At 35.8% G+C, this 25,077-nt stretch overlaps 1 protein-coding gene across 6 annotated transcripts in view; it reads right to left on the bottom strand.

Moving 5' to 3' along the window:
- LOC115229261 (myosin light chain kinase, smooth muscle) overlaps positions 1–25,077 on the bottom strand; it is a 137,444-nt gene that overhangs the window by 111,369 nt on the left and 998 nt on the right. The gene's annotated exons all lie outside the window — the stretch shown is intronic.

The following is a 25,077-nucleotide window of genomic DNA, read 5'->3' as shown; positions in this document are numbered from 1 at the left end:
TCCCAAGTCATGAATCTTTGGACTTTGAAATGGATGTTCATGATCACCAATGTCAGTATGCACAACATGAGAGAGAGAGAGAGAGATGAACGGTTTTAATATATGTTTGTAAGTCAATACATAAAACATGGGGGATAGAGTAAAAAACAAACTAAAATAACCATTAGTGTGTACAACTATCATCATTCCCATGTCCCATCAGCATACTGAACCACTATTAATTACAACTGTATTTTGACTAGTTTGATTGATGTCTTTTTTGCTTCTTGCTCTCTGATGCTGCCTTAGAATCTACTGTAACTAAGAAATCTACATTCTTTTAACAAGCAAATTTCCCGAATTCTACTTCTTTAGTAAGTCATTTAATTTTTAATTATATAAGTTTACGGGATAAAGGCCTGTGGCCTAATGATCAGGCTGTTAAGCTAATGCAATCAAAGTTGTGGGTTTTAATCCTTGTCACAGACAACACATTGTGTCCTTGCTGTAGTCTTCTCAGCTGTCACTGAGTAGATGTTTATGTCTGCTTATGACTACATCAGCACTTAAAACAATTAGTGAAAGCATGGTGCATGTCACCAAGCCATACTTGCTTCCGAGTGCTAGGTGACTGACTTTAAGTTCATGGGTATTAAAACTGAACTAAGTAATGAAGGAGTCATGTGCTCACTTGAAATGCTAAATATGGCAACCAAATCCCACTCAAGCAACATCTTACCATCTTTCCATCTTGAAAAGAGAAAAAAAATTATGCTTTGAATAATCTAGTCCACAGTACAACACTATACCTGAACAATCATAGCTGTACTTGATTAAAGACAATCTAGGGTCAAACAACAACAAAACATGAAATCCATAATAATATGCAGTAAAAATAACTTTATACACACACAGTTACACAGCTATATAATTTCTTTCAAATATTATTAGCTATAATAATTAACTAAAAATACATGTCTTATATTGAAAGTAAATGGAGAAAAATTTGTTTCTTTTTTTGTTACAATTTTTGTTAAGACTGTTTAACATTTCTAATTGTGTTACGAATGCATAACAAATGTTGCCCTACTTGTACATAATGCCTGTTTGTTTGCCTTATGAGTGAATTTAGTAAACGGAAACTAAAAAGAAGCCTGTCATGTCTATGTGTGTGTGTATATATATATATATATATATATATATATTTTATAGAAGGAGCTTCTACAGGACTAGAACTGTTTCATTCAAAAGAAATCATCTTTTGAATGAAACAGTTCTAGTCCTGTAGAAGCTCCTTCTATAAAATAAATTAATTTACTCTGCCATGTATTGAGTACCTTATTTACTGTGGTTAACCCCGACTCAACCCGGGACCTACATATATATATATATATATATATTATATATATATATATTATATATATAGAGAGAGAGAGAGAGAGAGAGAGTGAGATAGAGATAGATTAAACTAGTAGTGGGGGAGGAAATACGAAGAGTGTAATAGCGAGAATAAGAATAGGAAGAAATTCAGAGAGCTTTTATCTCTGTTGGCTACAAAAGTTTTCTCTCTCCAAGTGAAAAGAAGACTGAATGATGCATGTATATGGACAGCAATTCTACATGATAGCGAGACATGGGCCTTGAATGCAGAGGACATGTAAAAGGTACAGAAGAATGAGGCCAGTATGCTCCACTGAATGTGTAATCTCAGTGTACAAGTTCGACAGAGTCTTAGTGTACTGAGAGAGTTAGGCATTAGAGGAATGGTTACTGTATGCAAGACAAAAGATTGCACTGGTTTGGTCATGTAATGCACATGGATGCCAACAGTTCCATAAAGAAGTACTTGTCTCTCAAAGCAGATGGAACACATGGAAATGGGAAAACATAGGTCAAAGTACTGAAGGACAACCTCAGGATGCTGAGCCTTTCATACGAGATGACAAAGGATTGAGATGCCTGGTGCCTTACTGTACTCAAGAAGACCCATACTCAACAGCAGAAGTGTTAAGACCACTCCCCCTAGTGAAGACGACTAGCCTGCAAGAGCCCTGTGCTGGTACCACATAAAAAGCACCTGTGCCAATGCCATGTAAAAGTATTCATGTAGTGCCACATAAATGCAGCCAACACACACTGTAAAGTGGTTGGTGTTAGGAAGGGCATCCAGCTGTAAAAACCATGTCAAATCAGACTATCCAGTTTGCCAGCTCTGGTTAAACCTTCCAACCCATGCCAGCATGGACAACAGACATTAACTGATACACACACACACATGTATATTGCTTAATGTTGGATGAATGAGAAAAAGAATTACTCAATACATGTTATGGAGGATATAGTTTTTTTTTGTTTTTGTTTTTTTTATTATTAAAAGTGAAGCTGAAGGTTTGTCCCATGATTCAAGTTTCACACCAAAATAGACTTTGCACACAAATAGTAAACAAGCTTCAAGGTCATGCAAAAGCATTGATGATTGTAGTCTTCCATTCAAACATATCCAGACTAGAGGAAATATTACTTTGCTTGAAAATAGGTGAAGGTTAGTGATAGAAAGAGCATCCAACTGGAGAAAAATCTACTCTGAAAATTTTTTATGACACATGCATGCATGGAAAAGTAAATGTTAAAATAATACACACACACACACATATATATATATATATATATATATATATATATATATAAGAGAGAGAGAGAGAGAGAGAGAGAGAGAGAGGCAATCTTTATATCCAACTTAGCATTGATATTTTGTTAAAGCACCAAATACTGTGGCATTCACCTTGAGAGGACCTTTCATATGGACAGATGGCATATTAAAGCACACATATCATTGGAAGACGGGAATCATCTATTACAGACCTCAGAACTGCTAGAACATATAATTTTGATGTACTCGGTCTTTTCAGAGGTAGACAGCTGCTATTCACATACCAGCCAAATATAACAGCCAATGAGTAACTTTTCAGGCACTGATGTTTCAAATAGCTAGCAAGCTTATTAAAGAATAATTATTAGTGACAGAAGCAGCATTAATACCAAAAGGTGATCTGTACATGTGAGTGCTGAAAAGTTTCCTAGCTTTAAGGGTATCATGAAAAGCCTGGTTGGAGGCCCAACCTTCCAAGTTCTGTTACAGGGCTTAAAAAACTGAAAGACTACTGCAATATGTATGTGAATTTCAGAGGGGAATATGTTGAATAAAATCATAATTAACTGATCCTCCTGTATTTTCTTTTACCCAAAGCCAGTCTTTTCAGCACCCCCTCATATATCTAACTCAATATGGATATTTTGTTGAAATGTCAAATGCTATACTATTGACTTCTCATTTGGATGCATGGTGCATTCATCATTTTTAAGTTTCCCTTTTCTATGCTGGCATGGATTGAACAAGATTTATTAAAATATTATTCTGACAAGACACTCTTCTTGTCATCAACTTTTACCTACTCTTCAAGTTAGGTATAATCCATGCTTTTCAAGCATGATAAAACCAATAGGCTATGGGATGCATTGTTTACAGGAGATGTAAACAACACATTACAGCAGCACAAACGTTGTCAGGGTGAATGTATAAGGAAATAAACATTAAAACACACACATTCAGATATACATGCACACACACACACACACTAATATATAGTCGTCTTAATGTCTGCTTTTCATATTTGCATTGGTTGGACAGAATTTGCTGAGGTGGATGCCCTTCCTGTCACCAACCCTCACCCATTTCTAAATATGGCAATATTTCCCCATCTTTTCATGAAAGAATAGAAATGAAGGATGCTGCTTGCATGTTGGTAACATTCATTTACAACTATCATGCAATTTCAAGGCAGGGAGGAGATAGTAACACACACACATATGCAACAGGTTTCTTTTAGTTTCTATTTACCAAATCCACTTGAAAGACTTTGATCAACCTGGGGCTATAGTAGAAAATATCTGTTGCAAGGGGCCATGCTGAGGGACTCAACCCAGAACCATGTAGTTGGGGAAACAAACTTCTTACAACACAGCCACACCCATCATATATCATAGTATCAACCAGAGTATCAGACATTGTTATACATCACTGGTCACAATTCGCTTTGTATTGTTTAAGCTTTCTAAATGACACCACCCCACTGGCTAGATGAGCAGGTCAACATTCTCCCTGATCAGTAGGCTATTCCATTACAAGATTACCCATTTACAGCTGAGTGGACTGGGGAAACATGAAATGAAGTGTTTTGCTCAAGAACACAATGCATCACCCAGCCCAGGAATCAAACCCATGATCAAGCAATCTAATCACTGAGCCACATGCTTCCACATGTGTGTGAGAGAGAGGTTTCTGTACAGTTTCCATCTACTTATTTCACTCACAAAGTAATGAACTCAGTGCTTCTCAGCAGGATAGGCCTTAAAAGCCACACCATACAAAGGGAACTTCATGACAACACAGCCATTCCTGTACCTATTATAATATATACACAATACATACATATATAGTTGTCATTTCTACAACTGGTTTCCTATGAAGCAGTGTACCCCTCCCTGACACCAACACATTCAGTCGGAAATGTGCATAAACTTTTGATAAAGATTAGTTATGTTACAGAAAAAGGAAATTGTTCATGGTATTACCACACACAAAAAAATATATATACCTGTTTAATTTGTATTTACACAGATTATTTATGAGTGCCAGCAGTTCTTTTATTTTCTTTTAATCAAAATCTAACACAGGAAAAGAATGTACCTCCTCTGGAGCTTTAGTACAACATATGGCAACTGAACTTGCACGCATTCATATAAAAAGCTGTATTCTGTATTAGAAGTTAGTTTGACATTTAAGTTTTAAAAACCCTGATCATTACTTTCTATACTTCATTCATAACTTTTAGTTTCCCACTGTTTTGTATCCTACATCATCCAAGCTTATGTAGAAGGCAGAATTAAGATATGGATACTATATTCATTCACGTACAGTTTGAACATTCTATAAGTTCTATTATTATTTATCTTCAAATGTTCAGCTTTCTCATATGTATTTGCACTAATCACAGTTTGCATCTAATTATTCTGCTTTCAATTACTTCCTTAAGCCCTTTGAGACAACAACTAATTCCATGACATAAGTTTCCTGTTTTAAAGTGAGCTAAATTAAAACCTTCAGTCAAGATTTCATGTTATGTTCCATACACCAGTTTGAATAATAAAGATATTTTACTAAATTCTTCATAATTATCATAGACACTAAAACAAAACCAATATATTTCAACAGAAATATGGGAACAAAAGTGTTAAACTACATATTCAAATACTGTTACCCATCTTTTACTTTTTTCAGTCATTGGACTGCAACTATTCTGAGGTACTGTCTTGAAAGATTTCATTGAGCAAATTGACCCCAATACTAATATCAGTTTCTTTTGCTGAGCCACTGTGGTATGGAGACATAAACCAACACCAGTAGTCAAGCAGTGGTGGGACAAACATACACACACACACACATTATATATATTAATAAATCCAGGCAGATATCTACAAAGCACTCAGTATTAAGTGAACTTGGTTAACTATATCAAACAATCAGATACCAAAAAATTCAAGTACAGTTGACATCCAAGGTAATTTTACATGTGTGATAAGTAAATCCAAATATTACTTAGAAGTATTTACTAAACTGGCTTCTCTTAAAATATTATATTTTACCTTAATGTTCTTTTTGTGTGTGTTCATGTATTATAGATATTATTTCAGTTCACTATGAATTTAACCAGTTTTAGGTTACCTTGATAATATTGTATTAGCATAAATTTTCAGATTGGTTTGGCTGGTATTTTGCACCTTTTTTCTACATCCAAATATGCTAGCAGAATAGAAATGATCAATGGTAATGTATGATATAATCATCGATTAAAGATGTGATTTCCTCCAGTCTTGTTCATACACACACACACACACATATATATATATAGTGAGGGCGCGTGGCTTAGTGGTTAGGGCATTCGGCTCATGATCGTAAGGTTGTGAGTTCGATTCCCAGCGACGCGTTGTGTCCCTGAGCAAGACACTTTATTTCACGTTGCTCCAGTCCACTCAGCTGGCAAAAATGAGTTGTACTTGTATTTCAAAGGGTCAGCCTTGTCACTCTCTGTGTCACGCTGATTTTCCCCGAGAACTACGTTAAGGGTACACGTGTCTGTGGAATGCTCAGCCATTTGCACGTTAATTTCACGAGCAAGCTGTTCCGTTGATCGTATCAGCTGGGACCCTCGTCGTCGTAACCGGCGGAGTCTTCATATATATATATACTCTTTTATTTGTTTGTCATTTGACTGCGGCCATGCTGGAGCATCACCTTTAGTCGAGAAAATCGACCCCAGGACTTATTCTTTGTAAGCCTAGTACTTATTCTATTGGTCTCTTTTGCCAAACCACTAAGTTACGAGAACATAAACACACCAGCATCAGTTGTCAAGCAATGTTAGGGGGACAAACAGAGACACACAAACACACACATATATACGACGGGCTTCTTTCAGTTTCCGTCTAGCAAATCCACTCACAAGGCTTTGGTCAGCCCGAGGCTATAGTAGAAGACACTTGCCCAAGGTGCCATGCAGTGGGACTGAATCTGGAATCATGTGGTTGGTAATCAAGCTACTTACCACACAATATATATATACATTATATATCAGTATACCAGGAATCCAAGTATAGGAAGTTTGTAAGCGTCAAGCTGTCCAAGGCAGGCATAGAAAACAAAGCGAACAGTGTATGGTCAGAAATGATAATTTATTGGCTGAAAGTTTCTGTATAGCTCATGGTTAGCAACAAGAGTTGCTACAAATGCAAATGAAAATCCATATTGAGGGAGCAGAATGAGTAAAATGCAGGCTGCATATGTTTCTGAGCTAGCTGATCCTCTGACATAATTATTACTCAAAAGATTAAGCTTCCAATGAGTTTCCATTTATTTTATGGACAATAAAAAGAGAAAGTTAAAGAATGAGAGAAAACTGGAGGTTTTATCACTGAAAAGTTGATGCTGCTATTGTTTATGCCTTGATTACATGAACCTATGATCAAAGGCATTAGAGTCATTACCATGCTGTCTTTTTATGTTCATCAAGGTGTGAACTGAGAAATACTTGGCTGCTATTTTTAGCAGATCAGCAATGATTTGATCATGGGGCTGAACAACAACAAACTATTAAAAAAAAAGCTACAAACAGTTCAACAAACTAACAACAGTACATTTACAGGCAGTTTAGCTATATGTTGATACAATTGTCAACAGAGAAGCAGAAAGTGAGTGCATATATATATATATATATATATATAATGTGTCAGAAAGAGAAAAAAGCATAAAAGAGAGAGAGAGCTTGGACCAAGAATCATAATTTATTACTAAGTACATACACAACGACAAACACATTTCCACACTAACACATGTATACATGCCTTGTCATCACCATAGCAACACCAACCAGTTTCACATTCACACCAGTACTGGATTGTATCATCTGATGTCACTAAGGTGTTAATAGCAATCACAGACCATACAAGTAAGTTATTTTCATAAATAGTTGATATTCACTGCCAATGTTTGCTATTAAAAAAAAGAAAGGAATTAACATAACATATTACTGAAAGAAGAGATACAATGCTGAAAATACTAGATAAATCAATGATTAGTATCTAGGAGATTTATATGTGAGCTAGCAGAATTGTTAGCATGTCGCGCGAAATGCTTAGCGGTATTTCGTCTGCCATTACATTCTGAGTTCAAATTCCGCCGAGGTCAACTTTGCCTTTCATCCTTTCGGCATCAATTAAATAAGTACCAGTTATGCACTGGGGTCGATGTAATCGACTTAATCCCTTTGTCTGTCTTTGTTTGTCCCCTCTGTGTTTAGCCCCCAGTAGGCAATAAAGAAATAAGATATACAATATATGTGTCAAATATATTAAAATTAGTTTTAACTTGCAAGCAAAAATGCACTTTCCCAGTTTACAATCCAAATTCAGTGAAAATATAATTTAGCAGAGATGGAAAATTCAACACAAGATCCATTCCTAGTTATGATGGCATGTGTTCCTCAATGCCCCCCTGAGAACTATGCCAATAGAGTGCAAGCTCCAAGTAGGGCCTCCCATGCTAGGCAGATTAAAGTTTGGAGCCCAGACTTATAATGGCCACCTCTTCCCGGAGATAAAACGGGTTTGCATAAGGTCAACAGCCTTACTTAGAAAAAGCACTTATAGAAGCATCAAAGGCAATTCAAAAACCAACAAAACCTGGGAGAGGAGAGTCCAGAGTAAAGAAGAGTGAAGAATAGTCATCAATGGCCTATGCTCCATAAGAAGAGACAAAATGTACAGATGCCAATCAAGTCTCTGTGTGTATGCATGTGTCTGTGTGCAAGTCTGTGTCTATGTTTGCATTAGTTTAAAAGTGTGTTATGCTGTACCCCTTTATGTCTTATAACCAAGTGGTTCAACAAATACAGATTGATAAAATAACCCCTAGACTGAAATAAATAGTGAGATCAATATGATTAACCAAACCTCTGAAGATAATATCCTAGAATAAATTGCAATCCAATGAATGAATCCAATATGAAAGCACACCTGAAGGCATATACTTAAGATTACTGCCATAATTTTTACATTGGCTAGATTCCAAAACTTGGAATATTAATTTTAATTTCTTCAGCAATCTTATTCTAGATATTCAAGAGCCAATCATAAGTGTCATGTATACTTATTAAATTCTAGCTTTGGTCCTTGGAAGAAGAATAAATAAACGTTATAAACTTTGAGGCAGATACAATGCTCAATTCTTTAATGATTTAATATTGCTGCTGAAGATATCAAATTCAAATACCAGGTAGTCACTAAAGAAATAGAAATATTCAAAGATTTTTGGTTTCATATATGTACAAGGATTAGTCTTCTTGGCATTCAACACTCATCATCATTAACATCTACTTTTCCATGCTTGCATGGGTAGGACATAATTTGTTGAGGCAGATTTTCTATGGCTGGATGCCCTTCTTGTCACCAATGCTCCAAGCAAGGTAATATTTCCCCATGGCCAGATATGTTTTCCATGAAAGACTGGAAACAAAGAACAACACTTTTATCATGGTGATGCTTTTTTGCAAGCATAACATGATGTCAAGACATCACACACACACATATCTACATGATGAGCTTCTTTCAGTTTCCAACTACCAAATTCACTCACAAGCCCTTGGACAGGCTGGGACTATAGTAGAAGACTTTTATTCAAGGTGCTGTGCATTAGCTGGGAAGCAAGCTTCTTAGCTACACTACTACACCTAAGTGAACACTCAAAGATCCCCAACTGTCAACAGTGACAAAGCAAAAACGTTAGGACTGACAGGGGAATGAGGATGGATGGTATGTCAAATAAGAATCATTGAAGGGAATTCAAGCTCTGCTGACTCTCATGAACAAGAGAAATAAAAAAAAAGTAAATTTCAATAACACTCTGAATTATATGGAGAAAAAAATGAATACATAAACAAAAATAAATTCAACAATATTCAATTAATTCAGTTATTGTCAGCAAGAAAAATGTATTAACTAAAGCATGCTTATATGAACTGAAGATAATAGATTAATGTATTCCTACAAGAAAAAAAATAAATAAATAAAAAACTTAAAAGGTCTTTTCCAAAGAAAACTATTTATATAAGAAAAAAAAAAAAATGAAAATATATTGCTTTCTTATATTTCTTATTTTTCGTATTTTCAGACTATATGAACCAAAACATTTTAATAGCAATAAGAATACCGAATAGATTTAACAGATATAAAAAAAAAAAAATGCTTTTCATTTTGCTTAATAAAATAGATTTCATAAAGCTGGTAATAAAAGAAGCAATTTACATATAATATCAAAAGTGTCTGGCGAATGATTTTTCTTAAATCTTATTAGAATCAAATAGAAACTTTTAAGTGTCCTTAAACATATTCGATAAGTTTATTTTCTGCTAAAATATTATGGAAAACTACTTTTAGTCCAATTATTTATGACATTTTTGATGCAGACAAAAAGATTGCTGCTATTTTAAAACTACATAATTTGAATTAAAAAACAAAAACAAAAAAATCTGCAAAATATGTTTTTCAAAGGAAATAAAATAAAAAAACCTTTACAAAAAGGTTTTATCTTGATATATTTTTACAAACAACATATATTTATAATTCTTTTCTATATCCATTATTATGTCTGTTGACTTGATAACAAAGATATTTTTAAAATATATTGAAATGTCATTAATTTTATCAATTATTATTTGTTTGCTTGTTTGTTTATTTCTTGCAAGAAAATATTTAAAAACTTTTTTCTGAATCAATTTGTTGGATTAATTTGATTAATAGTTGTTTATTATTCCCTTATATAATTATAAAATTCAGACATTGTAAATGATAATGAGATAAAACTGTGCTCTAAAGTAATTTTGTATAAAAAAAAAAAATCAATGTTTCCAATCTATGTTAAAATAAAAAAGAAATAATTAGATAAAAAAAATTATAACATTTGCCTCTTATTTATTTATTTTTTATTAACTCATATACTTCACTAGGTCGGTCTATCAGTTTACCATTTTTGTGCTAGTAAAAAGAGCTGATCTTTTCAAATACATATATGATTTTCCTTTGTCTATTACGATTCCAGTACATTACAGAATTTCAATCAGCATCTTTTGTTCCTTTTTATCTTGTAAAAAATTATTTGTCTTCCTTGGTGCAAAAACAGTAGATTTCATCTCTGAAAGCTTAAAATAGAATCTTTCAATAATACTTAATAGCATGATTATGGTTGTGGCATTGCAGAATCTCCAAGAACAAATATTTGACAACTTCAACTAAGTTTTCAGGAGAAGACTAGTATGCTTGTGGGTAAATAGTTTTCATATCCTTTTAATAATGATAGATAATTAGTGTACACAACCCAACCAGCTCTTTCGTTGCATACAAAAGCCAGAGATAAACTACTTGTGAGATATTTATAGAGAGATAAACTACTTGTGAAAATACTTTGTAGGCAAATTATTGGAATTCTTCAGATGAAAAGAAACTGAATGAGTATTTGACAAATAACTTGCAGCTAATGAAATAGAAATCTCACTGTAACGTGTTTTCTAAAGAAAATAATTCTGTTATGTCACCATGTGTGGGTGTGTTTGCAATCAGAGTAAGAATGGAATGTCTATGCAGTAGTATTGGGGTTGTAGTGCTTGTAGTTAGTGTATGCTGCCTCTACTTGCTACTCTCTGCTTTCAGCTACCAGATAGTCCATTTTGTGGGGATGAAAAGACGAGCTGAGTGCATGTCTCCTTCTGCATCATGGCAGCCACTCTCAACATTTCTGCAGGGTCTCCTCGTGGCCACACATGGTAACTAGGTACCTTGTGATACCAAATCAAACTAAGCGATCACAGAGCAGCAGAGTGCCCAAGAGATTAGGTGCATAGTCTCACTGGTGTGTAGATACCACATTACTTAAAACTGCCACAGCTGAGTGTTAAGCACCCAGCCATTAAGGGCATTCTATTTAGAAGTTCACTTGTAACAAAAACCACAGGTGCTGCTTACACTTGGTTCCATATCACATCATTTGGGAAGGTTTTGAGTAAAGGGCAAATAAAGTCTAGTTATGTTTCATAAAAAAATAGCTTATTTACTTAAGTTTTAACATCATCACCTTCAAAATAGCTATCTTGCACAGCAATACATCGGTCTCAGCATTCCTGCCACTTTTGGAATCTGGCCTGGAAGTCATTTTATGTAAATGAGGTGAGGACCTTCTGCAATTTGCTCTGGATCTAAACAATGGTGTTAAAACAGTGACCTTTGAGCTGCATTTTCAGCTTGGGAAAGAGATGGAAGTCTATAGATGCTAAATCTAGCAAATAGGGCAGCTGTGGAAGCAACACCATGTTGTTTTTGGTGAGAAACTCACAAGTGAGAAGAGCTTGGTGACAAGGTGTATTGTTGTTGTGAAGAGTCCAATTCTTCATGCTCCACAGATCTGGTCACTTTTGCCATATGTCCTCCCTCAAAACACTTCAAAACATTGCAGTAGAACTCTTGATTGACAGTCTAGCACCAAAGGATGAACTCTCAATGCACAATACCACAAATGTCAGAAAAAAACGGTGAGTATGCTCTTGATTGAGCAGCAGCTTCGTCATGCCTTCTTCAGTCATGGAGATGAAGGGATCTTCCACTGTGACAACTGCAGCTTTGTCTCAGGGTCATACCCATAGATTCAACTCTCATCACCAGTGAAGACCCTCAACATGAAGGATGGGTCATCAGCAGCATGCTGACAGAGATCTTGACAGACTTTGACTCAGTGGTCAGCAGGTGGGGGACAAACTTGGTAGAGAAGTGTTATATGTTCAATTCAGACATTAGGATTGCCTGTACAACTCATACAATAGACCAACAACATCAGCAATGTCGTTGATTGTCAATTGATGATCCTCATGTACAGGCTGATGAATTTTCTCCATATTTCCAGGGGTGATGCTCATGGTAGGTCTTCCAGATTGCTCATTGTCTTCCAGGGACGTTCTTCTGCTTTTGAAGTACCCAAGCCACTTGAAACATTGTGTACGACCATTGCTTCATCGCCATAGGCTTGCTGAGGAATGCTCAATGTCTCTGTTGCAGATTTCCCAAGTTTAACACAAAATTTCATGTTGGCTCTTTGTTCTAATGTCTGTCATGACAAAATTGCAGAGTACAACATACACATGATCACATAAATTTGCAAGGTAAATACAAGGATTTCACCTTGGCACACTGCTTCATGAAGGCCACTACTAATTCTCACTGCATACACAACCATGTGCTGCCATCTGTTGGTAGACTACAGAACTAGTCCGGGAACTTTTTTGATGTTGTGGCATCATATGTTTTACATGCTGGCACATAGGAATATATATGGTGACTACCAATTTGTGTCAGGCATATTATTATGGTATGCCATTAATAAACTATGATACTCTGTTGTGGCAGACACCTAAAATTTTGAAATTAATCATTTGCCACTGTCATGGACTTTATGAAATTATCTTAAATATAATTTGCAACTCTGATAATCAACTAGCTACACTGAACTGGAGTTTAATTATTGCATAAATTTTGATAATGTTCAAGAAGCACAGTCATAACAAGTACAATTTAACTCAAAACTGTTTCTACATGACACAAACCCTGAGCTAGTTGAGCCAAAATTTTCTGCATTATGTAGAATCAATGAATCAAAGTAAAAGATGACCTTGTATCCTATAATTATTCAAGTTTGCTCATTTGAAGGTAAGAAGTGTGCTGTTGAAAAAACGACCAAGCTCAATGACAAAAATATTTAACACCACTAGCAGGGACTTTCATCAAAGAAAATCTAGTAAACAATGAAAGAAAGTGTTATTAAAAATGCAACAATTGTGCATCATCACATCCTTCTAGGTTGTATCCTGTGTATGGAAAGAAATGCTTTAATTGTGTAAATGCAGATCATTTCAGTAAATTCCACAGCTCAGAACTTCTGTATTTTACTAAATATTTCCACAATGCTAATGTTGAGGGTATGAGGCCTAAACAGTTTGAAGATGAAGACACTGAAGGTGTATACAACTGATATGAGTTGCAACAGGTTAATTGTTAATTTTAACTTGAATAGATATTAGTTCAACTGCAACTGCAGCATGCTCTATCATTCTGGTTTCATTGTTAAAATTACCATTTGTCATCAAACCAAACTGATTTATTTCTTATAGTTCATAACTAGAAACAGCTTGCATCATTAGAACAAATAACTACTAAATATCCTTCCCTAAGTACATTTGCTAATGATATGATCAATTCATTGAGTTGACATCACCAGCTTCTCCTCCATTAGAATTGTCACTTGATATGTGATTCCCAGCAGTAATGTTTCCAACAGATCAACATCATCAATTTTTCCCACTACTACTGCTGTTGTTATTAATACTCAATCTCCAGCACCTCCCATATTGCCAACACTACTAAATCATGGTCAGCCTCACAGCCTTAATGAGTAATATGACACTATCATGTAGGAGCTGCAAAATCATAAAGGGAATGCAGAAGCCACTAATATATAATGACTACAACAATTAATCATTCACTGTTGGAGCCATGTTATATTCATAGTATTCTAGTATTGATATGTAAATGTATCCAGTCAACATCTGCATATTGTTTTTATTTAATCATCTTTATGCTGATGTTGTGCTATTGATTGCATTTTGCTTGATTGCTCATGGGCAGGACTGTTCAAATTGAGAAACAGTTTGGTGTAAGGAACATTTTTGTTGGTGTACTACATGGTGAGCAACAATACTTATAACAGACATCTCAAGTTTTGAATTTACTCAGTCATGGACATAAGAATTATCAGAAATACACTTTATTCTCAGTTACCTTGGCAAAAACTGGTTAAAATATACTTTGCCAAAGAGATCTAATAAGATTAAAATATGTTTGCTTGATAAAGACCAACCTCACTCTCCATAGCATACCCCCAATTGTTTATTTTGAATTTTGAAGTTATCATTTCTGGACAGGAATTAATCATTAATGCTAATGACATCTTGGTTTCCTTCCCTACAGGTGTTATATTAATTATTTAAATGTTTTCAATTATATTAAGTATAGCCAAAAACTTAACTATGTGTTCTTCACACAGAAGGTATCCATGGGAAATTTCTGCCAGTTATTAAAATCTACAAACTAATGTCAGAATTCAGTTTTGTAATTTAATTATAAAATTCATAGTTCTAAAATTGCAAATATTAAATTTTAAATGATAATGTAATAACACTTTTATGAAGAAAATGGAATTTATAAATGTGTGATCTTCTGACATGTCTAGCAAGGTAGTAATTCCAAAAAAGAACCGATTGTGATGATCCATTCAACCCATGGAAAGTGAAGCTTCCCAGTTACATAGCTCTCAGCTCAGGCCCACTGTGTGACACCTTGGGCAAAAGTCTTCTGTAGTGTCTGGCTGACCAAAGCCTTGTGAGTGGATTGTGAGTAGATTAGATAAATAGAACCTGAAAGGAGCCTGTCATATGTATATGTATGCATGTGTGTGTGTTTATATATATATATATGGCATTCTGCTGGTTATGACAACGGGTACCATTGAAGGCGCATGAAGGCATGTGGATTAGTGGTTAGAGTATTTGGCTCACAATCATAAGATTTTGAGTTTAATTCCCAGCGATGCACTGTGCCCTTGAGCAAGACACTTTATTTTGCATTGCTCCACTCCACTCAACTGGCAAAAGTGAGTAGCACCTGCAATTCAAAGGGCCAGCTTTGATACATTGTGTCCCACTGAATTTCCCTGAGAACTATGTTAAGGGTACACATGTCTGTGGATGAAAAATTAAAGAAAAGAAAAGGATAGTATTCTACTTTCATAGCCACATGTAGACTTTTTTGTTGTTTATCATCAGGTCAGCCTGGTCAAGTAAAGTGTGATCAAAGATAGTCCAGCCATGACCATCCCATCTTTTTAAAGACATGTAAAAATACATGTTATCTAATGAAGTATCACAACATTTTAGGAGATTAAAGCAGACATGTGGTGATGATGATAATAAGGTTTCTTCTCTCACAGAGAATTGACATTCCCACTTAAAAGTCAGTGTGAGCAAAACCACAAGGTGGTGCGAGTGGGTATTTTTCCTTTTTTCTAGAACAAAAAAGTGTGTCCACACTTAATATGAAGTATAATTATTAATTACACTATGTTAAGCAATTAACATTTTGTGCACATTTTAAATACTGGAAAGCACATTAATTTCTTTTGTGCACAAGGTGTAAATTGCATATATGCAAACACACACACACACACACACAGAAAAGTCATGAGATGTATTCCCCAACCAAACATATAGTTTTAAATAGTTAATATTAAATTTTATCTCACAAGTTAATGCATATAATTAACTACTTTTTATTATTTTATTTTTAAATGAGTTTGCCTTTTATCTTATTTAACCTTATCATCACTGTTAGGTTTTAGCTTTAATGATGAAAAGGTTAAATAAGATAATGAATTCCCAGTTATCTCTGCTCTATTTGTAATTATACCTAATAACTACTAGATTCATCATCATCGTCGTTTAACATCCGACTTCCATGCTGGCATGGGTGGAATGGTTTGACAAGAATCGACCCGACAGAAGCCTGCATCAGACTTCTGTAACTGTTTGGGCAGGATTTTTACAGCTGGATGCCCTTCCTAACACCAACCACTCATCAGAATGGACTTAGCGCTTTTTACATGGTACATGCACAGGCATGGTCAGTTTTGGCAAGGTTTTTACAGCTGGATGCCCTTCTAAACACCAACCACTTTACAGTGTGGACTTGGTGTCTTTAAGTAGCACCTGCACTGACAGGGTCACCGAGTACTTGCAACACAAGAAGCTTTTATTGCTTATTTACTGTTGCTTAACAGGTACATTCTGTGCAAGAATTCATGGGAAGAACTGTTTATAATAAAATTTTTAGGTCATTTTTGTATTTTGTTTGCATGATTCTTTAAGTGAATTCGTGTGTTGAAAATTTTCTTGTGTCTAGCAACGAAAGAGCTTTGACAAAAAAAAAAGACTTACTATTTAACCAAGTTTAACAAACAGCCAATTAGTTAGATATTTAACCAATTGACTGATGATAAAGGAGTGGACCTGAACCAGCGTGTGTGTTATTGACATAATGAACTCCCTAGGCAACAAAATTTTTTAGGTCTACTTCATGAAAAAAAAAAGAAATCATTTTAATTCTACTTTATTTTTTTGATTTACAAATTAGATTAAAAAGCTAAGTACAATGTTTTGTGACTTCTCATAGTGTCTTCACATATTACCAAAACAACAATATTTAAAAGTCAGGAAATCTTCAGCATGAGTGGCCTCTTGCCTTCAAGAACTTCACAGAATACAATGCTGATTTGCATTTAACATCAGTAAATCCTTTAACTGTGTCTGTTAGATGGAATTCTACCTGAACTTGCTCCACCACAGTATGTAATCAAGGGTGCTACCTGATCTAGTGATTGATGACATTCTATAAGACTTAAATGAAAACCTCACATTTGTATTTAAGTAATGTGCTGCTTCAGTTTAAGAGCTTGTTATACTTAAAAATACTCTAGACTATATCTTGATCAGACAGATTTCCTAACTACCAACACCACAATCACACTGTTTCTTCTTTCAACATTTTTTATCTGCTTCTCTAACTCTCGTTCACTCAGGTTTACTACATGTGCTGTCTCAATTTCCCAGATCCCAAGCTAAATGTTTCGTCCAATCAGACAACTGCAGAACTGCAGCACTCTGGAATTCCACACCAATGTGTTCCTACAGATATAGAGACCTACATGTTTAAAATGAACATCAAATGCATCACCAATCTAGGAAGGGTGGGCAAAAATCATACAAAAAGTAAAAAACATAGGATTAGGAGTTGTTGTTAGCTGAAACCCTTTAACATTTGCTATGCTATGAAAAAACACAGATACAACACTTTTCATTTATCTTCTAAAATATAATCTTCAGGATTGATCAAAAACCAAAGCAATATATTCTTTTATTCTTTTACTTGTTTCAGCATTTGACAGTAGCCATGCTGGTACACCGCCTTTAGTTGAACAAATCGCCCCCCCCACACACACACACACACCTTATTCTTTGTAAACCTAGTACTTATTCTATCGGTCTCTTTTGCCAAACCACTAAGTTACAGGGACATAAACACACCAACATTGGTTGTCAAGTGGTGGCGAGGAGACAAACACAGTCACACAAATACATACATATATGATGGGCTTCTTTGAGTTTCTGCCTACCAAATCCACACACAAGGCTTTGGTCAGCCCGAGGCTATAGCAGAAAACACTTGCCCAAGGTGCCAGGTAGTGGGACTGAACGCGGAACCATGTGGCTGGGACACAACCACTCCTGTGCCTATGTGAAGAATCTGAAGCCTACTATGGTTTTAACAGCTCTTTTACTTTTTAATTAAGCAAACTGAGCATCTAACATTAAAAATAATAAAGTTAAAAACTTGTGGCAGGTCCAACTCAATGTTGACTTGCTTCTAGTCAAACCTGATAAAAGATTTAAGGTAGTTAAGAATGGGAAAGATTAAGTTTAGAAAGGTTAAAAATAACTTTAAGACAGTGAATCCTGTATTGGAAAAAAATAATTTAAGTATAAGAGCCAGCTAACTGTAAAGTCATTGTGAAAGATATTTAAAGGTTTCTGTTGTTTAATATATTCATATAGAAATTTACAGAAAAACAAGACAAAGATAGGTGTACAAACAACAAGCAGGTGTATTAGTTCGATGCTCAGGAAGGTGAGAAAGTATTTTGCGTTTCAAGCCTATGCTCTTCAACAGAAAGGAACACAAGGAAATAAACAGAGAGAATAAAAAACTTGTGGAGTCAGCGATCAATCATGGCGACTGGTTGGACAAAGGTAGTTAGACTGGAGACCTAGGAAGAAGGAGAGATAATAAAATACTGGTGATCACAAAACAAAGGTGCGCATGTATGTATGTGAAAGTGTGTGAGTGTGTGCATGTGGATAGAGGCTGGTGGCTGACGTGTGGATGTTTGCATGTGTGTGTGCATCTGTAATGTATGGGTGTGGATGATGGTGTGGGTGCTGGAGAGTGGTTAGTGCTAGTGTATGCAGACTGTTGTGGGGTGGTGGGGTGGCAGTGTTGGGGTGGGGGTGAGTTTGGGGTGAGGATGCAGGGTGAGATGAGGATGTGGGAGTAGGGTGAGGTATGTGAGAGTGAGACATGGATGGAGGGGGTATCAATGAAGGGAGAAAGTAGGTAGGAGTGAAGAGAGGAAGTTAGTGTCAGGGTAAGAGAGGAGAGGTGGGTAAGAGTGAAGAGAGAAAGTAGGTGTCAGATGAAGTGAGGAGAAGAGGGGAGTCAAATGAAGAAAGGAGTAGAGTTGAGCCCATGTGGTGCAAAGGAACAAAGAGAGAAGATTAATTCCTGTTCATGGTGAAGGCAGGAGTCTGGATGGCCCCTGTGCTAAGACAATCCGAACACAGAAGTGCAGGGATGATGATGGGTGCCTGTGAGGATGGTAGTTTTGGAGAGATCAGGGCAAATGCAGCAGCATAGGCAGGGGCAGGGAAACGAGCCAGGTTGGGAGGTAGGGTGGGAAGAAACTATCAACCAGGATGTCACATAGGTTGTGGGTTCATTTGAAAGAGGGAAAGGGTAGGTGTGAAGTCATTTGAAAGAGGGAAAGGGATGTGTGAAGTCGCTAGAAAGCTCAGAGAATGGTGCATTGGAGGGGCAGGGTAGGTGAGGGAAAACGGGAGATGGGCAATGGTGGGGTGGGTGGAAGAGCAGCAACATGGTCCATGGAACATGCATTGCAAGGGCAGTGTAGATAGTGGTGAGGGGATATCCATGAAGGATGAAGTGGCAAGCCATGAGTTGAGACTGAGTCTCAAAGTTGTGGTTGTCACTGCACAGACTGAGGAATTGGGAGTAGGGGATGGAGAGCTTGGTATGGGTAAGGTGGGGGAGAAGTCAAGGTATGACTGTTAGTCGGTGTGTTTGTAGTGGATGGAGGTAGTGAGAGCGGAGTTGTGTATGTTGACAGAAATGTCAAGAAAGGAAGTGTTGGAAATGGTGCAGGAGAAATCACGGGCAGGTTGGAAGGACAGGACAAAAGAGAGGAAGGAGTCTAGTTGTTCATGGGAGAGCGAGGTCGCATCAATACATTCATCAATATAACGACCATATAGTTAGGGAGTGGGACCAGTGAATCTTGAAAATATTTTGGCCTCAACATAGCCAACAAACAGGTTCGCATAGTTGGAGCCCATTCTGTTCCCATGGCCACTCTCGAGAACTGTTGGTAAAACTCCCTCATGCACGAGAAGCAGTTGAGGAAGAGAAGAAGTTCAGCCAGACAAAGAAGTGTGGACATGTCAGGTTGTGGGTTGAGTCAAAGATATAGGGGCTAGGCACAGGTATGACTGTGTGGTAAGAAGTTTGCCTCCCAGCCACATGGTTCTGGGTTTGGTCCCATTGCATGATACCTTGAGCAAGTATTCTCTACCATAGCTCCAGGCCAAACAAAACCTTGTGAATATCTTTACACATAACCACTTTCTTTAAAAGCAATCCAACCATAATCACCAATCTTTTATTTAGGGAATGTTCCAACTAGAAATGACCCAGAAGTATTTGCTCTTTGATTACTATCGCAAACAGCAGTAGGTGTCTTCAGCTGAATACAAATCGTAGATTGGTTAAAATTACCCAAACACAATAATTTTAACACAACATGACTTCTGAAATACAAAATTTTGTCAAAAATGTTGAAAGTAAACCATGTTCAGTGGGAGAAATTACACCAGTATACGCAATTTCAAACTGTTTAGTTAATAAAAAATTTTTTAATCTGTGAGCCAAACTGAAGAGATCCACCAATTTTGTTACTTTTGAAAGTAAAACCTCCCAACTATTTTTTTTAAAGGACACATTGGATAATGTAGCTTGAGGTACACTATGCATGAAAAATAAGACATGATGATCATAGGTCTGCCAAATCAGAGCTACCATGGGGCTAAACAATAATAACTAACAGCTACATTCCTCGTCAACAGATAAATTTCACAGGATTATTGAGAAGCAAAATAGTATTTCTTAATAGGCATGGCTGTGTGGCTAAGAGGCTCGCTTTACAACAATATGGTTTTAGGTTCAGTCCCGCTGGACAGCACCTTCGGCAAATGTCTTCTACTAGGTTGACAAATGCCTTGAGTGAACTGAGTGGGTGGAAATTCATGTGAAAGCTTATTGAGTGTGTGTGTGTGTGATCACCAACTCTTAACAGCAATGGTTTGTTTCCATCCACATAACTTAATAGTTTAGTCAAAGAGGCTCAATAGAATCAATGTTACACTTAAAAAATAAGTTCTGGGATGGATCTGTTTGGCTAAACCTTTCTTGATGGTCACAGTCCAATGACTGAAACAAGTTAAAGATAAAACCTCGACAATAATAGATGAAATGGTCATTGAGCCTGAGTTTGCTGGATCAGAGCTGACATGGGGTTTGCAAATGCTGTCACTAACATGCTTGAAGTAATTGCTACATTCTTTGTCAATACATAAATTTTGTTATTATATTAATGCACAGAAACATTAGAAAACAAACATCATTTAAAATAGGAAGCAGTAGATATATTTCAACACAATAACGATTATTCGAAAAATTAAAATTTGAAAAAAATAGGAATGTCATAGGTTGAGTGGATCTTAACTATTGGTCTGCTGGATCAGAGCTGAATTAGGTCTAAAACAACAAAGAAATTTGTCAATGAACGAGGAACCCTTTAATGCACAAACTCAACCTGCTAAAGTTAAAAATAAACTTCTGGCTAGAGAGAAATGTAGTCTGTTTTTGATTAGCCCTTAATCAGACTTAATCCAAAAGACTTCTACGCTCAGAGGCGTTACTATCCACATTCTATTTTATTGTTGCTTTGTTTGTTTGTCTTTGACGAAAAGCGACGGTAGAATGTGACACAAAGTATAAATTTTGGCATTTAAAAAGACAAGATGGACACAATTGGAACACTCTTGAAAAAAATGGGTGGTCACAGCTGAAACGCTATTAAAAATATTATCTAGAAAGAGGCATGTTTACATGCAGCCAAAAGTAGATCAGATGTCACATTTTACATTTTGAAAATTGTTTCACTCAAATATGGAATACCCAAACATTCATATTACCATAAAACAAGTTTACTTAGGTGTTACGGTTTTCCTAATTTTCCATTTAACTGTGGTTGTAAATCTGAAGCCTTCTACGATAGTTTTTAATTGAAACATCTTTGAGCGCTGAAATCTGCTGGTTTGGGGACATAACCATGGTTAATAATGCCAATCGACAACTTTGTTGCCTCGTAACTTTCAGAGAAATGCACAGTTTTGAATGAGAATTTACAGATATAAGTTCCCGGCATTTGTGAAATTTAGAAAAAGAATTTTGGCGGAGTGTTTCGGGTCAATCTCTCCCCCACCTACTGACTTTTTCATCACCAGTTATAAGTTTAGCAATTGTCTCTTTCTTTTTATGTTTGAAACAGCAACATTGCACAATATACACTCTCGTAAACGCATTTCTGCAAAACAGCATTTAAAAATACATACGTTCGTTTTAAAAGAGTTAGGAGGAAACAAAGCCGACAGGGAGGGAGAGTGAATGATCTAAATCACTTCCAAAAATAATGATTCTTTTTTTTTATGTAAACATAATTATAATCTGTACCCTTGAAAACGCATTTCAGCAAAATTCCATTGCAAAGATATGCATTTTTTTTTCAGAACAAACAGTAGTCATGCCCACTTTTTCTCCATATATTACAATAAGTTAAAGGTAAGCCGAAAGAAACATCAAATTGGTGTAATTCAAAATTCAGTAGCTATGACAATTAAAACAGCACAATAACGAACAAGTGAAATGTTTTAATATTTTCTGAAATACATTCCGACGGTAAGTAAAAATATGAGAGTTTATAAAGATCAATTGTCGAGGATTTTAACTGTTGCAACTAAAAACAATCCAATTTCTTCCGGTCGTGAATTTTACTTTGGTAAAAATATAAACGATAACATATAGGATATTGAAACAATCCATCAATCTTCATTATTATGAGGGTCTTGGGAACAGAGTTTTAAGATGTGCCTTCCAGTGCGTGCAATCAGAAGCAACCATTAGCAAACGACCTTTCTATGTCCTCAAGCGAGACCAACCGAGTCTATGTCTGTAGAAAGGCTCTTGGAGATTTTGGTAGAGGCGAGTCCGAGCAGCATCTAGATAGAGTAGATCGCGAATTAGATATTTGAAAAATATCCATAGGCTCGGTTGTGGAAAGATGTTTAATTAGTCAACATTAAAAGACGTGAATACAAAACAAAGTTACTTTATCTGTAAACAAGCGGCAAACAATAATGTGATTGTTTACTCCGTGTATGAATTTGTACTACAACTTCTGTTTGTGTGGGAGTAGTGACAATGTCAAACAGTTTCAAAGAAACCATGCCTATCCTGTTGGTATATAAGATATTTCACTTGAAAGAAGCATTGATATTTAAATTGAAATATTGGTTCCACAATACAAAATAAATAAATAAGAAACGAACGCGTAGGTTCATTGTTACCTTATTCAAGGTGAGGTTTGAACAAGTGGGCGAATCCAAAATACGTAGTAAGCTGCTCTATGGGAACGGCTATATTAGGGAGTTTAAGTCCCAAGCAAATATATGCCTGTTTCACAAATGTTAAGACTTTTTCTATGAAATTATATGGTGGGGAAACAATATTGTTAAATTCCCACATTCCGAGGTATTACTAATGATCAATCACATCTTGAAAAAATGTCCTACCAATGTTAATAGAATATGTCCTGCCTTGTGGCTGGTAGTGAAAGAAGATATTGGACATGAAACAAAAGATTCCAAACCAAGATGAATTGGCACGTCTTGTGCACCGACTGACCTTATGACTGAGTAAGTCAACCTAAGCTGTTAATCATTAGGTCCAAGTGTAAATATTATCCTCCGAAACGAAAGTTTACAATTGATTGTATCAGCATAATTAACACAGAGACATACACATACTGAACAAATTACAAGTTACATCTCAAAATAGCGACATCTCCACCTCCCACACACTAACCGAAAGCTAATTAAAAGAGTTGATTGGCATGTCAAAGTCATTTTCTAGACTTTAAAACTTCTTTTTAAAATCTTAGTATTTAAAAGCACTTCATTACTGTACATTCACAAAACCCCGAATCACCAAAATCAGTAGTACTTTGTTGAAATACACTGCTTTTGTTTCAATTAATTTAAAAGATAATGGAGAATTTAGTGAAATAACTGTGTCCTTATTAAGCAGGTGTTTGGAATATAATTTAACATGAAATTTTGATGGAAAGTTTTAATTTATATCACTTTAAATCGGGCACCTTATGTTACAGAACTAAAGGTGGATTAAAAGATGAGCCAAGCTCACGTGTGCAATAGAAGACTCGGTTAGCATCCCAATAAAATCTAAACTTTTCAGCCACATATCGTAAACAACTTTCATACGAAGTTCAAAATACATGTCGTGTTTCAAATACATATTTTGACTTTTTTTTAAAAATGAATAAACAGTTCATACTTTAGCACAAAGCTAAACAATAAATGACAGGTTTGTGTGTCTGTCATAATTCCATTTCGAATGTCAAGAAATGGATAAATACAAAGTGACTAAATCTTGCTAAAATTCAAGATTGATGTTTACTTCCCAAGCCAGGAACTTTCAACAAACTTCTGATAGCAGGTGTTCCAGCTGTGACCATCCCTTATAAGTTTGTTTTTATGTGAAGTTATAAAAATAGTTGAACATTAAACTGAAAAATCTCTCAACAATTTATAACAGAGTACAAGAAAAAAAGGTAGAAGTTATCAGACTGTGTGTATGGTGGTGGTGGTGGGGGTATTATTTGGCCTGAAGACCTTGTGCACCAGCAGACGAAGCAGAGTAACGAGAGAGAGAGGTTGTATACAGGGTACAATAACTCCTCGACAGAAAGCAACAACAGTAAGATATGATTGCCAAAAGCACCTGAAGAGGACACAACATAAGATACAATAACAAAAGAAATTAAAAGTCATGAAGGAGGGAAACATTTGTGTACATTTTGAATTACATTGTCCCTTATGCCCTTACCTTTTTTAAGACTATAAAGTGTATCAGTGCGAGAAGAGACTAGGGGGTTATTTGTAGTTGGTCGACCGTATACAAGTTCCCTGCTCATTTTGCAGGTTCCTCAAGAATCTGAAGAAACACGCTCCGAGAATACTACTGGTTTGCCATATATTCGTTGCAGTTAATTATAATGAAGTTGGTTTTAGGGACATTACGATTTTCAAAGTGAAAATAACAATAATAATAGCTATTTGCCAACAGCAAATA

This window comes from Octopus sinensis, linkage group LG2 (genome assembly GCF_006345805.1).
Source record: "Octopus sinensis linkage group LG2, ASM634580v1, whole genome shotgun sequence".
Lineage (NCBI taxonomy): Eukaryota > Metazoa > Mollusca > Cephalopoda > Octopoda > Octopodidae > Octopus > Octopus sinensis.
Note: the sequence above shows the minus strand (reverse complement) of the source record. Positions and strands in the feature narration are given on the sequence as shown.